The sequence below is a fragment of the Heterodontus francisci genome, chromosome 1, assembly GCF_036365525.1.
Source record: "Heterodontus francisci isolate sHetFra1 chromosome 1, sHetFra1.hap1, whole genome shotgun sequence".
NCBI classification, from domain to species: domain Eukaryota; kingdom Metazoa; phylum Chordata; class Chondrichthyes; order Heterodontiformes; family Heterodontidae; genus Heterodontus; species Heterodontus francisci.
In genome coordinates this window covers 227,482,353-227,497,348 of record NC_090371.1, presented here as the reverse complement: position 1 = coordinate 227,497,348, position 14,996 = coordinate 227,482,353, and the positions used below count along the sequence as shown (strand labels likewise).

The 14,996-nt window shown below is 42.3% G+C and overlaps 1 protein-coding gene across 1 annotated transcript in view; it reads right to left on the bottom strand.

Annotated features, from left to right (window-relative positions):
• gucy1b1 (guanylate cyclase 1 soluble subunit beta 1) overlaps positions 1 to 14,996 on the bottom strand; it is a 231,132-nt gene that overhangs the window by 105,790 nt on the left and 110,346 nt on the right. The gene's annotated exons all lie outside the window — the stretch shown is intronic.

Sequence of the window (14,996 nt, the reverse complement as noted above, 5' to 3'; positions counted from 1 at the left end):
TCTCTGTAGAGTAATCCAGTCAGTTCCATTCTCTCACTATCCCCATAGCCGTGCACGTTGATTTGCCTCTGTAATGTAATGGAGTGGTGACTTCTCCTTTAAGAAACCTTACTTTTAAGAAACCAGGCCACTGATGCACCCGATGACATCATTAGACATATATAAGGGGACACCTTTTTGAGAGACACTCTGCACATGGCTTTCATTGAGCACACACACACACGGAAAAGACCTGGACCCAAGACCATGCACTGTAGATAAGTAAGACAATAAATAGTGTTTGCGTTGAATCCAAGTATAAGGCCTTTGGTTATCATTTAATGAAGACTTAGGAACACAGCACCCTCAAATGCCCATCCAATTTCCTTTTGAAATCATTGATTCTCTGCTTCCATCGCCCTCGTAGGCAGTGAGTTCCAGTCATTACCACTTGTTGCTTAAAAAAATTTCTTCCTCACATTTCCCCCTGTATCTCTTGCCCTAAACCTTAAATCTGTGTCGCATAGTCCTTGTACCATCAGCTAATGGGAACAGATTTTCTTTATCTACCTTATCTAAACCTGTCATAATCTTGTACAGCCCCATCAAATCTCCCTCAATTTCCTTTGCTCCAAGGAGAACCACCCCAGCTTCTGCAACCTAACATTGTAGCTAAATCCCTTTTTACTGGAACCAGTCTGATAAATCTCCTCTGCACATTCTCAAAGACCCTCACATCCTTCCTGCAGTGTAGTGACCCAGGGGCAGCACAGTGGCGCAGTGGTTAGCACCGTAGCCTCACAGCTCCAGCGACCCAGGTTCAATTCTGGGTACTGCCTGTACGGAGTTTCGCCGGATGCTCCGGTTTCCTCCCACAGCCAAAGACTTGCAGGTTGATAGGTAAATTGGCCATTATAAATTGCTCCTAGTATTGGTAGGTGGTAGGGGAATTGAGGGAAAGTGGGGCTGTGGTAGGAATATGGGATTAATGTAGGATTAGTATAAATGGGTGGTTGATGGTCGGCACAGACTTGGTGGGCCGAAGGGCCTGTTTCAGTGCTGTATCTTTAAATTAAATAAAATAAATAAATAAAAACTGGAGGCAATACTCCAATTGTGGCCTAACCAGTGCTTTATAAAGTGTCAGCATAACTTCCTCACTTTTGTACTCAATACCTCCATTTATGAAGCCCAATATTCGATATGCTTTGCTAACTATTTTCTCAATATGTTCTGCCACCTTCAATATCTACGCACATGAATCACCAGCTTCTTCTGTCCCTGCACACTCTTGAGAATTGTGCCATTAAGTCAGTTATGCCTCTCTCTACCCTTTCTGCCAAACTGGCAGTGTATCACTTCACACTTCTCTATATTAAATTCCATCGGCCACTGGTGTGTTCATTCTGCTAGCCTATCCATGTCCTGTTAGTCAGTTGGTATCTTGTTTTCCACACCTCCAAGTTTGGTATCGGCAAATTTTGAAATTTTACTTTGTATTTCAATATCCAAGTCATTTTTAAATGACCCTTGGGGAAAACCAATGCCTACCATCCTCCAATCTGAAAAAAACATTTACAATGACTTGCTGTTTACTGTCCTTAAGCCAATTTTTATCCAAGCTGAAAGTGACCCTCCTCTATTCCATCAGCCTCAAACTTGTTAACCAGCCTTTTATGTGGTACTTAGTCAAACACCTTCTTAAAATCCATATAGACAACATCCATTGAATTCTCCTCAACCTTCTCTGTTACTTCATAAAAAAATTTAATTAGACAAACACGATCTGCTTTTTCCAAATCTGTGCTGGCTCTCCATAATTAGCTCAAACCTCTCCAAGTGCCTGCTAATTTTTTTCCGATTACTGTTTCCAAAACCTTACCCACCACTAATCTTATACTGACCAGCCTCCAGATACCAGGGATGTTCCTATAGCCTTTCTTGAAGAAGGGTGTCGCATTTGCCACCTTCCAATCCTCTGGCAGCTCCCTCATATCTAGGGAAGATTGGAAGATAATGGCAAACCCTTCAGATACCTCCACCCCCACTTCCATTAGCAACCTGGGATGCAAGCCAACTGGACCAGGCAACTTGTCCACTCTAAGGGCAGCCAGTCTTTTGAGTACATTCTGCTTATCAATTTTCACCCCATCCATTATCTCTACCAACTCCGCTTCTACTGATATTTTGTCAGCATCCTCTTCCTCAGTAAACACAAACACTAAGTACTCATTAAGTATTCTAGCCTTGCCCTGTGCCCCTAAGCATAAAATCAACCTTTTTGTCCCTAATAGGCATGCTTGCATTTATAATAAGTGGAAGATCAGAAGGAGCAGGCCAAGTTCTCCCAATAATATGCTGATAGCCGGTGAAGCTCTCCATTGGTAGCCCACTTTCATTGACCCTTTTACTATTGAAACTTTTTTTTAATGGCTATAAGGACTGCCTTAGTGCTTGAAATATGTTTTTGAACCATATTTTTATTAACTTGAATGTTGTGTTGTGTAAGAAATATAAAAGTCTTACACCTTAATGACAGAAACCTAAGGCCAGAATAAGGCAAGGAAATAATGGCTCTTTTGACCCGGATACATAATTATTATTTTCAACCAATTGCAAATGTGCACAAAAGTCTTTAAACACTCTTGTTTCAGTTTGGGTATGCATCTCACTGTTCACACAAACATATAAGGAGACTCATAAGTAAAATGACTTTTTGAGCAAAACCCCCCAAAAAATCATGACAATAGATCTATGACTGATAGAAACATAGAAAAATAGGAGCAGGAGTAGGCCATTTAGCCGTGCGAGCCTGCACCACCACTCAATACGATCATGGCTGATCATCCAAACTCAGTACCCTGTTCTCACTTTCTCCCCGTATCCCTTGATCCCTTTATCCCCAAGAACTATACCTAACTCTTTCTTCAATATAATGATTTGGCCTCAACTGCTTTCTGTGGTAGAGAATTCCACAGGTTCACCACTCTCTGGATGAAGAAATCCCTCCTCATCTCAGCCCTAAATGGCTTACCCCTTATCCTTAGACTGTGACCCCTGGTCCTGGACCCCCCACCGATCGGGAACATCCTTCCTGCATCTAGTCTGTCCAGTCCTGTTAGAATTTTGTGAGTTTCTATGAGATCCCCTCTCATTCTTCTAAACTCTAGCAAATACAAGCCTAAGCGACCCAGTCTCTCTTCATACGTCAGTCCTGCCATCCCAGGAATCAGTCTGGTGAACCTTCGATGCACTCCCTCCATAGCAAGAACATCCTTCCTCAGATAAGGAGACCAAAACTGCACACAGTATTCCAGATGTGGTCTCATCAAGGCCCTGTATAATTGCAACAAGACATCCTTGCTTCTGTACTTGAATCCTCTTCCTATGAAGGCCAACATACCATTTGCCTTCTTAACTGCCTGCTGCACCTACATGCTTACTTTCAGCGACTAGTGCACAAGGACACCCAGGTCTCGCTGCACCTCCCCCTTTCCCAATCTATCACCGTTCAGATAATAATCTGCCTTTCTGTTTTAGCCACAAAAGTGGATAACCTCACATTTATCCACATTATACTGCATCTGCCATTCATTTGCCCACTCACTCAACCTGTCCAAATCACACTGGAGCTTCTCTGCATTCTCCTCACAGCTCACACTCCCACCCAGCTTTTTGTCACCTGCAAACTTGGATAGATTACATTTAATTCCCTCATCTATATAATTATATATATTGTGAATAGCTGGGGTCCTGGCACTGATGCCTGCAGTCTGGTTCAACGGCAATAATTTCAGAGCTTTCTCCAGCACTGAAGGAAATAGCACAGCAAGATAGCAATGGACACTAAAATAAAAGCAAAATACTGCGGATGCTGGAAATCTGAAACAAAAACAAGAAATGCTGGATTCACTCAGCAGGTCTGGCAGCATCTGTGGAAAGAGAAGCAGAGTTAACGTTTCGGGTCAGTGACCCTTCTTCGGAACTGACAAATATTAGAAAAGTCACGGATTATAAACAAGTGAGGTGGGGGTGGGGCAAGAGATAACAAAGGAGAAGGTGCAGATTGGACCAGGCCACATAGCTGACCAAAAGGTCACGGAGAAAAGGCAAACAATATTGTTTGCCTTTTCTCCGTGACCTTTTGGTCAGCTATGTGGCCTGGTCCAATCTGCACCTTCTCCTTTGTTATCTCTTGCCCCACCCCCACCTCACTTGTTTATAATCTGTGACTTTTCTAATATTTGTCAGTTCCGAAGAAGGGTCACTGACCCGAAACGTTAACTCTGCTTCTCTTTCCACAGATGCTGCCAGACCTGCTGAGCGAATCCAGCATTTCTTGTTTTTGTAGCAATGGACACTACTGGTCAACAGATGATATCTTGGATGGTGATGATGATGATAGTCACTGCCTGCCACTCGGATAAAAACCCGTTTATCCACTGATGTCAAAGTCACCTCAGCCCCAAGATTTTGAAATTTGGTCTTACTGTATGCAATTGTTCCACATACTGCCTACGCTACACGAAGCATACCAGAAGCCTGACACAGGGAGCAGCTTACTGGAAGTCTGAGGAGAGGCAAACAGGAGTGCAAGACCTGAAAAGAGGCCAAGGGCAGATCAAAAGTAAGAACTGGAGAGAGGCAAAAGACTGGAAGTAAGCGATGAAGAGTTAGGTGGGTGCCTCCAGAGATTTCAGAACAAGAGTCAAACTTGACAATACTTAGGTGCCCTCCCCTAAGTGAGCTACAGTAGATTCCACCAGAGTGACTCACACATAAGACGTTTCCACTTTCAACTCCTACAATAACATAAATTACACAAGAAATTTCCCTGATCCAGTAGAAATAACAAACCCAAATCAAAATAATGGGTACACGCCATTTTCTTCTGATGTTTATATTCACTTCAAATCACAGAATAGTACCGCATAGTCGGAAGCCATTCAGCACATCGAACCGCATTGGCTCTTTTGAAGAATAAATCTTGCTCTTACCCAATATTCGTGCATTATTACCTTTCAAGTATTTATCCAATTTATTTTTGAAGTCTATTATTATGTTTATTGGATAAATTTATTAAGTTTAACAAAAGGAAGCAAGATGGGATTAATTAATGATCTCATAGTGAAGGTGCCCCCAGGTAGCAGTGACTACACTATAATTGAATTTTACATCTAGTTTGAGGGAGAGAAGAGTGGGTCCAAACTGGTATTTTAAACTTAAATAAGGGCAATTATGAGGGCATGAATGCAGAGCTAGCAAAAGTGAACTGGCAAATTAGGTTAAGGGATAGGTCAATGGAGATGCAGTGGCAGATATTTAAAGGGATATTTCAGAATACATTCCAAGGGGAGGACCCACCATCCGTGGTCAACTAAAAAAGTATCAAACTTAAAGAAAAAGCATATAATTACACAAAGATGGGTGGCAGAGAAGATTGGACAGAATATTAAAATCAGCAAAGATTGCCTGAAAGATTAATACGGAGGGAAAATTTGGAGTACAAGAGAAAGCTAGCTAGAAATATAAAGACAGATAGTAGGAGTTTCTGTAGATATTTAAAAAGAAAAGAGTTAACAAAATGAGCGTTGGTCCTATCGAAAGTGAATCTGGGGAATTAATGGATAATAAGGAGATGGCAGACGAATTGAACCGGTATTTAGCACTGGTCTTCACTATAGAGGATACAAGCAACATCACAGAATTAGCTGTAAGTCAGGAAATGGAAGGGAGGGAGGAACTCAAGAAAATTACAATCGCCAGGGAAGTGGTACTGAGCAAATTGTTGGAGCTGCAGGTCCTGATGGACTTCATACAAGGGTCCTAAAAGAGTGGCTAGTGAGATAATTGATGCGTTGTTTTTAATTTTCCAAAATTCCCTAGATTCAGGAAAGGTTCCATTAGATTGGAAAATAGCCAATGTAACTCCTTTATTCAAAAAGGGGAGACAGAAAGCAGGAAACTACAGGCTAGTTAGCTTAACATCTGTCATATGGAAGATGTTAGAAGCTATTATGAAACACATAGGGTACTTAGAAAAGTGCCAGGTAATCAGGTAGGATCAACATGGTTTTCTGAAAGGGAAATCATGTTTAACCAATTTATTGGAGTTCTTTGAGGAAGTAACATGTGCTGTGGATGAAGGGGAACTGGTGGATGTACTATACTTAAGATTTCCAGAAGGCATTTAACAAGGTGTCACATCAAAGGTTATTGCGTAAAATAAAAGCTCATGGTGTCGGGGGTAACATATTTTCATGAATAGAAGATTGGCTAGCTAACAGGAAACTGACAGTAGGCATAAATGGGTAATTTTCTGGTTGGCAAGATGTAACAAGTTGTGTGCCACAGGGATCAGTGCTGGGGCCTCAACTTTATACAATTTATATAAATGACTTGGATGAAGGGACTGAAGGTATGGTTGCTAAATTTGCTGATGACACCAAGATAGGTAGGAAAGTAAGTTGTGAAGAGGACATAAGGAGGCTACAAAGGAATACAGATAGCTTAATGAGTGGGTAATGATCTGGCAACTGGAGTATCATGTGGGAAATTGTGAAATTGTCCATTTTGGCAGGAGGAATAAAAAAACATTCTATCTAAAAGGTGCGAGATTGCAGAGCTCTGAGATGCAGAGGAATCTGGGTGTCCTAGTTCATGAATCGCATAAGGTTAGTATGCAGGTACAGCACATAATTCGGAAAGCTAATAGAATATTATTGTTTATTGTGAGGGGAATTGAATACAATAGGGAGGTTATGCTTCAGTTATACAGGGCATTGGTGATACCACATCTGGAGTACTGTGTACAGTACTGGTCTCCTTATTTAAGGAAGGATGTAAATACAGTGGAAGCAGTTCGGAGAACGTTTACGCTAGACTAATAGCTGGAATGGGCGGGTTGTCTTATGAGGAAATATTGGCTAGGCTTGTATCCGCTGGAGTTTAGAAGAGTAAGAGGCGACTTGATTGAAACATAGAGGAACCTGAGGGGTCTTGACAGAGTGGATGTGGAAAGCATGTTTTCCCTCTGTGGGAGACTCTAGAACTAGGAACGACTATTTAAAAATAAGGGGTAGTCCATTTAAGATGGAGATGAGGAGAAATTTGTTCTCAGAGGATCTTAAGACTTTGGAACTCTCTTCCTCAAATGGCGGTAGAAGCAGAGTCTTTCAATATTTTTAAGGCAGATGTAAATAGATTCTTGATAAGCAAGGGGGTGAAGGGTCATTGTGGGTAGGCGCGAATTTGGAGTATTCAGTTCAGTCATGAACATAATGAATGGCGCGGCAGGCTCGAGGGGCCGAGTGGCCTACTCCTGCTCCCAATTCGTATGTTCATATGAAACCAGACAGACAATCAGGCACTGCCTGTAATAATGTTGCTTTCACAATTCCGAAGCACCCAAATTAGCATGCAGGCAAACATCTGGCAGAAAAGACAATCTTTGCAGTGTTTAAAAATTATTTGGAATGTCCCAACAACACTTTTGGGACAGAACAAAATTTTACAAACTAAGACACAGTGTCAGGTAGTGACAGTGGAAAACAATTGAGAAGAACTGGCCCTGGGAGTCATCAACATTGACTCTGGATGCCATGAAGTCTCGTAGCATCAGGTCCTGTATAGGTAAGGAAACCTCCGGCTGATTACCACCCGACACCCTCCCCTCAGCTGATGAATCAGTACTCCTGCATGTTGAAATCAACTTAGTCTGGCTGGAGGAACTTCAATGCCCATCCCCCCGAGTGGTTTGGTAGCACCACTACAGACCGCGTTGGCCAAATACTGAGGAAATAAGGGCCGAATGGCCTACTCCTGCTCCTATTTATTTCTATAGCTACCTATCATTTAAATTTTCCGTGCCGCTCCCACACTGACCTAATCCTAGGAGTCAGTCTCGTGAACATTTGTTGCACTCCCAATAAGGCAGATATATATTTCCTAAGACAAAATCTGTACATAGTACTCTGAATTTGGTCTCACCAAGGTCTTATGTAATTGAAGAAAGACTTCTTTATCCTTATGCTCCAATCCCTTTGTAACAATATTTCCCAGTCTCTCAGCATTTAAAAAATATTGCTTTTCTATGTTTCCTTCCAAAGTGGATAACTTCACACTTCCCCACATTATATTCCTTCTTCCATTTTATGGCCCATTCACTTAACCTGTCTGTAACCCTGTGCAGTATCTTCATAACCTCCTCTCAGCTTACTTTCCCACCTAATTTTATATAGTCAGCAAACATGAATACATCACACTTGGTCCCTCAGCAAAATCATTGATCTTGATTGTAAATAGCTGAGGCCCAAGTACTGATCCTCATAGTAATCCATTTGTTTCAGCCTGCCAACCTGAAAATTACCAGTTTATTCCTACTTTCTGTTTTCTATCCATTAACCAATCCCGATTCCATTTTCATATATTACCCCCAATTCCAAGAGCCCTAATTTTGAATAATAACCTTGTGTGTCACCTTAACGAATGCTTTTTGAAAATCCAAATTCACTACATTCACCACTCCCCTTTATCGGCCCTACTAGTTACAACTTCAAAAAACGCGAACAGATTTGTCAAATGCAATTTCCCTTTCATAAATCTGTGTTGATTCTGTCTAATCAAGTTATGATTTTCTAATTGCCCTGTTACCATGTTCCCAGTAAGAGCCTCTAACATTTTCCCTACTACTGAAGTTAGGCTAACTGACCTATTTTCTCTTTCCCTCCTTTCTTGAATAGCAGGGTTATATTTGTTAACTTCAAATCCATGGGGACTGTTATAGAATCTAGGGAATTCTGGAAGATCTAAACCAATGCATCTCAATAGCTACCTCTTCTAAACCCCTAGGATGGAAGCCATTAGGTCCAGGGGACATATAGTCAACATATAGTCCCTTAATTCCTCAAGTACTATTTCTTTAAGTTCCTCATTCTCACTAGACCCTTCGTTTCTCACTTTAGCCTGAATTATTTGAGTCTCCTACTGTGAAGACAAAGTACAACGTATTTGTTTAATGTCTCGAATTCCTTAATCCTCAATTTAATTTCTCCTATCTCTTCCTTTAAGGGACCCATGTTTACTTTCACTTATCTCTTCCTTTATACAAACCTACAGAAGTTTTTATGTGTTCATGTCTCTTGCGAATTTACTCATCATTTTTTCTCCTTCTGTATCAATTTCTTGGTCATCCTCACATATGGGTGCAAAAGACAAGACTGAAGCATTTGCAAAATGCACTGCAGCAACTCCCCAAGGCTTCTTCAAAAGCACCGTCCAAACCCATGACATCTACCACCTATGAAAGCAAGAGCAGCAGGCAGGTGAGAATACCAGCATCTCCAAGTTCCCATTCAAGTCCCATACCATCCTGGTTTGAAAATATGCTGCAGTTCCTCCATCACTGCCACGTCAAAATCCTGTAACTCCCTAGGCAGCACTGTGGGAGTACCTACACACACAGACTGCAATCGTTCAAAAAGGAGGCTCACCACCATCTTCTCAAAAGAAATTGGGGATGGGCAATAAAGCTGGCCTTGCCAGCAATGCCCACATCCCATGAATGAATAAATAAAAGTATATGGCCTGCAGCTGGCTGACCTATTCACAATTTGGCTTCAAATAGTACCAGAATTCAGGAGAATGTAACAGAAAATTAATTTGATCCACTTTCAGTAACATTTACAAGCAGATCTTCTTCCTGCTAGCAGCCTCAACCCACTCTCCTGGCAGTTCTGACCCAAAATCAGCCCAATCCTGTAATATAATGTGTTATATGGATTGTTAATGGGTTAATTCTAATTGGTTAATATGCTAATCATATATTGTGTACCTCATCCCAGGAAGTGATGCAACATCACATGGTTTGGTCTCTCTTACAGTCTCTTGGAAGATTTAAGCCAGAGCAGTAAAATGTATTTCAATAAAGCTCCCTTTTCATTTACCTCAGCCGACTCATTAAGTATTCTGTATTAGTTCAGGGTGGCACAGTGGCGCAGTGGTTAGCACCGCAGCCTCACAGCTCCAGGGACCCGGGTTCGATTCTGGGTACTGCCTGTGCGGAGTTTGCAAGTTCTCCGTGTCTGCGTGGGTTTTCGCCGGGTGCTCCGGTTTCCTCCCACATCCAAAAGATTTGCAGGTGATAGGTAAATTGGCCGTTGTAAATTGCCCCTAGTGTTGGGAGGTGATAGGGAATATGGGATTACTGTAGGGTTAGTATAAATGGGTGGTTGTTGGTCGGCACAGACTCGGTGGGCCGAAGGGCCTGTTTCAGTGCTGTATCTCTAAATAAATAAATAAATAAAATACCCAGAATATTACAAATCCAACCCCTGCTGAAGTCTCTTATGCTTAAGTTAATGAATTTACAGCTTATAGATCTGCCATACTTAATATGAAAGTAACAGACACATATAGGTAAAAAGACTTGCATTCATATAGCGCTTTTCATGACCACTGGACATCTCAAAGTGCTTTAGAGCCAATGAAGTACTTTTAAAGTGTAGTCACTGATGTAATACAGGAAACGTGGCAGCCAATTTGTGCACAGCAATCTTCCACAAACAGCAATGTGATAATGACCAGATAAGCTATTTTTTGTAATGTTGATTCAGGAATAAATATTGGCTAGAACACCGGGGATAACTGCTCTTCTTCAAAATAGTGCCATGGGATTTTTTTTTAACATCCACCTGAACAGGCAGATGGGGCTTCAGTTTAATGGCCGGAATTTTACGTCGGGCCAGAAGTCCCATCCACCAGCATATGAACATACGAATTAGGATGACAAAAAACAAAAAGGGGGCAATCACTTTGCTGGGAGTGTACTACAGGCCTCCAGTCAGGGAGAGATAGAGGAGCAGATATGTGGGCAAATCTCATAGAGGTGTAAAAATAATAGAATAATAGGAGATTTCAACTTCCCCAATATCAATTGGGATAGTCTAAATGCAAAAGGCTTAAAGGGGGCAAAATTCTTAAAGTGCATACAGGAGAGCTTTTTGAGCCAGCACATAGAAAGTCCTACAAGAGAAGGGGCGCTACTGGACCTAATCCGAGGGATTGAAGCTGGACAAGTGGTAGAAGTGTCACTGGGGGAGCATTTCGGGGATAGTAAGATCTAAGGTAGTTATGAAAAAGGACAAAGAGGGACCGGAAATAAAAGTACTGAATTGGGGGAAGGCCGAATTCAATATGATAAAACAGAATCTGGCCAAAGGTGACTGGGAACAGCTACTCGTAGGAAAGTTTACATCAGACCAGTGGGAATCATTCAAAAAGGAAATAGTGAGAGTTCACAGCCAACATGTACCCTTTAAGGTGAAGGGTAGGACCATCAAGTCCAGGGAACCCTGGATGTCAAGGGATATAGAGGATTGGATAAGGAAAAAAAGGAGGCTTATGGCAGATTCAGAGCGCTGAAAACAGCAGAGGCATTACAGGCGTATAGAAAGTGCAAGGGGGTACTTAAAAAAGTAATTAGGAGAGCGAAGCGAGGACGTGAAAAAACATGAGCGGGAAAGATAAAGGAAAAACCCAAGACATTTTATAAGTATATTAAGGGCAAGAGGATAACCAGGGAAAGAGTAGGACCCATTAGGCACCAAAGTGGCAGTGTGTGTGTGTAAGGACATAGGTGAGGTTTTAAACGATTACTTTTCATCTGTGTTCACTATGGAGAAAGATTTTTTAGATTTAGAGATACAGCACTGAAACAGGCCCTTCGGCCCACCGAGTCTGTGCCGACCATTAACCACCCATTTATACTAATCCTACACTAATCCTATATTCCTACCACATCCCCACCTGTCCCTATATTCCCCTACCACCTACCTATACTAGGGGCAATTTATAATGGCCAATTCACCTATCAACCTGCAAGTCTTTTGGCTGTGGGAGGAAACCGGAGCACCCGAAGGAAACCCACGCAGACACGGAGAACTTGCAAACTCCACACAGGCAGGACCCAGAATTGAACCCAGGTCGCTGGAGCTGTGAGGCTGCGGTGCTAACCACTGCGCCACTGTGCCGCCCTGGATGATGTAGGTGTAGAGATCAAGGCGGGGGGAGGGGAATTGTGATATACTTGAACAAATTAGCATTGAAAGGGAGGAAGTGTTTGATGTTTTAGCGGGCTTAAAAGTGGATAAATCCCCAGGCCCAGATGAGGTGTATCCCAGGCTGTTGTGTGAGGCAAGGGAGGAGACAGCAGGGGCTCTGACATAAATTTTCAAATCCTCTCTAGCCACAGGAGAGGTACCAGAGGACTGGAGGACAGCGAATCTGGTACCATTATTCAAGTAAGGTAGCAAGGATAAACCAGGTAATTACAGGCCAGTGAGTCTAACATCAGTGGTAGGGAAACTATTGGAAAAGATTCTGAGGGACAAGATTAATCTCCACTTGGAGAGGCAGGGATTAATCAGGGATAGTCAGCAAGGCTTTGTCAGGGGGAGATCATGTCTAACAAACTTGATTGAATTTTTCAAGGAGGTGACTAGATGTAGTTGATGTAGTCTACATGGACTTCAGTAAGGCTTTTGATAAGGCCCCACACGGGAGATTAAGATAAGAGCCCATGGAATCCAAGGCAATTTGGCAAATTGGATCCAAAATTGGCTTAGTGGCAGGAGGCAGAGGGTGATGGTCAAGGGTTGTTTTTGCGAGTGGAAGCCTGTGACCGCAGGGATCGGTGCTGGGACCCTTGCTGTTTGTAGTGTACATTAATGATTTAGATGTGAAAATAGGAGGTATGATCAGTAAGTTCGCAGATGACACGAAAATTGATGGTGTCGTAAATAGTGAGGAGGAAAGCCTTAGATTACAGGACGATGTAGATGGGCTGCGCAGTGGTAAATAGAATTTAATCCTGAGAAGTGTGAGGTGATGCATTTTGGGAGGACTAACAAAGCAAGGGAATATACAATGGATGGTAGGACCCTAGGAAGTACAGAGGGTCCTTTGTGTACTTGTCCAAGATCACTGAAAGCAGCAGCACAGATAGATAAGATGGTTAGGAAGGCATATGGGATACTTGCCTTTATTAGCCGAAGTATAGAATATAAGAGCAGGGAGGTTATGATGGAGCTATATAAAATGCTAGTTAGCCACAGCTGGAGTACTGTGTACAGTTTTGGACACCACACTATAGGAAGGATATGATTGCACTGGAAAGGGTGCAGAAGAGATTCACCAGGATGTTGCCTGGGCTGGAGCATTTCAGCAATGAAGACAGAATGGATATGCTAGGGTTGTTTTCCTTAGAGCAGAGAAGGCTAAGGGTGGACCTGATTAAGGTATACAAAATTATGCGGGGCATTCATAGGATAGATAGGAAGAAACTTTTTCCCTTAGCAGAGGGGGTCAACAACCAAGGGGCATAGATTTAAGGTAAGGGGTAGGAGGTTTAGAGGGGATTTGAGGAAAAAAAAATTCACCCAGAGGGTGGTTGGAATCTGGAACACACTGCCTGAAGGGGTGGTAGAGGCAGGAACCCTCACAACATTTAATAAGTATTCAGATGAGCACATGAAACACCATAGCATACAAGGCTATGGGCCAAGAGCTGGAAAATGGGATTAGAATAGTTAGGGTGCTTGATAGCCGGCAGACACGATGGGCCGAAGGACCTGTTTCAGTGCTGTATAACTCTATGACTCTAGGAGCAGGAGTCGGCCTTATGGCCCCTCGAGCCTGCTCTGCCATTCAATAAGTTCATGGCTGAGCTGAATACTCCACATTTCCACCTACCTGCAATAACCTTTCACCCACTTGCTTATCAAGAATCTATCTACCTCTGCCTTAAAAATATTCAAAGACTCTGCTTCCACTGCCTTTTGAGGAAGAGAATTCCAAAGACTTTCAACCCACAGAGAAAAAATTTCACCTCATCTCTGTCTTAAATGTGCGACCCCCTTATTTTGAAACAGTGACCCCTAGTTCTAGATACTCCCACAAGGAGAAACATCCTTCCCCCATCAACCCTGTCAAGACCCCTCAGGATCTTGTATGTTTCAATCAAGTCACTTCTTACTTTTCTAAATTCCAGCGGATACAAGCCTAGCCTGTCCAATCTTTCCTCATAATACAACCCGCCCATTCCAGGTATTAGTCCAGTAAACCTTCTCTGTACTGCCTCCAAAGCATTTACATCCTTCCTTAAACAAGGAGGCCAGGACTGTACACAGTCCTCCAGATGTGGTCTCACCAATGCCCTGTAAAGCTGAAGCATAACCTCCCTACTTTCATATTCAATTCCTCTTGTGGTAAACGATAATATTCTAATGACTTTCGTAATTATGTGCTGTACCTGCAGACTAACCTTTTGCGATTCATGCACTGGGACACCCAGATCCCTCTGCATCTCAGAGCTCTGCAATCTCTCACCATTTAGATAATATGCTTCTTTACTATTCTTCCTGCCGAAGTGGCTAATTTCACATTTTTCCACATTATACTCCATTTACCAGGTCTTTGCCCACTCACTGAACCTATCGATATCCCTTTGTAGCCCCCTTATGTCCTCTTCACAAGTTACTTTCCTACCTATCTTTGTGTCATCAGCAAATTTAGCTTCGGTCCCTTCATCCAAGTCATTTATATAAATTGTAAAAAGTTGAGGCCCCAGCACAGATCCCTGTGGCACACCACTCGTTACATCTTGCCAACCAGAAAATGACCCATTTATGCCTACTCTCTGTTTCCTGTTAGCTAGCCAATCTTCTATCCATGCCATTACATTACCCCCGACACCATGTGATTTTATTTACTGCAATAACCTTTCATGTGGTACCTTGTCAAATGCCTTCTGGAAATCTAAGTACAATACATCCGCCAGTTCTCCTTTAACCACAGCACATGTAACTCCCTCAAAGAACTCCAATAAATTGGTTAAACATGATTTCCCTTTCACAAAACCATGTTGACTTTGCCAAATGAACTTGAATTTTTCTAAATGCCCTGCTATAACCTCTTTAACAATAGCTTCGAACAATTTCCCTAAGACAGATGTTAAGCCA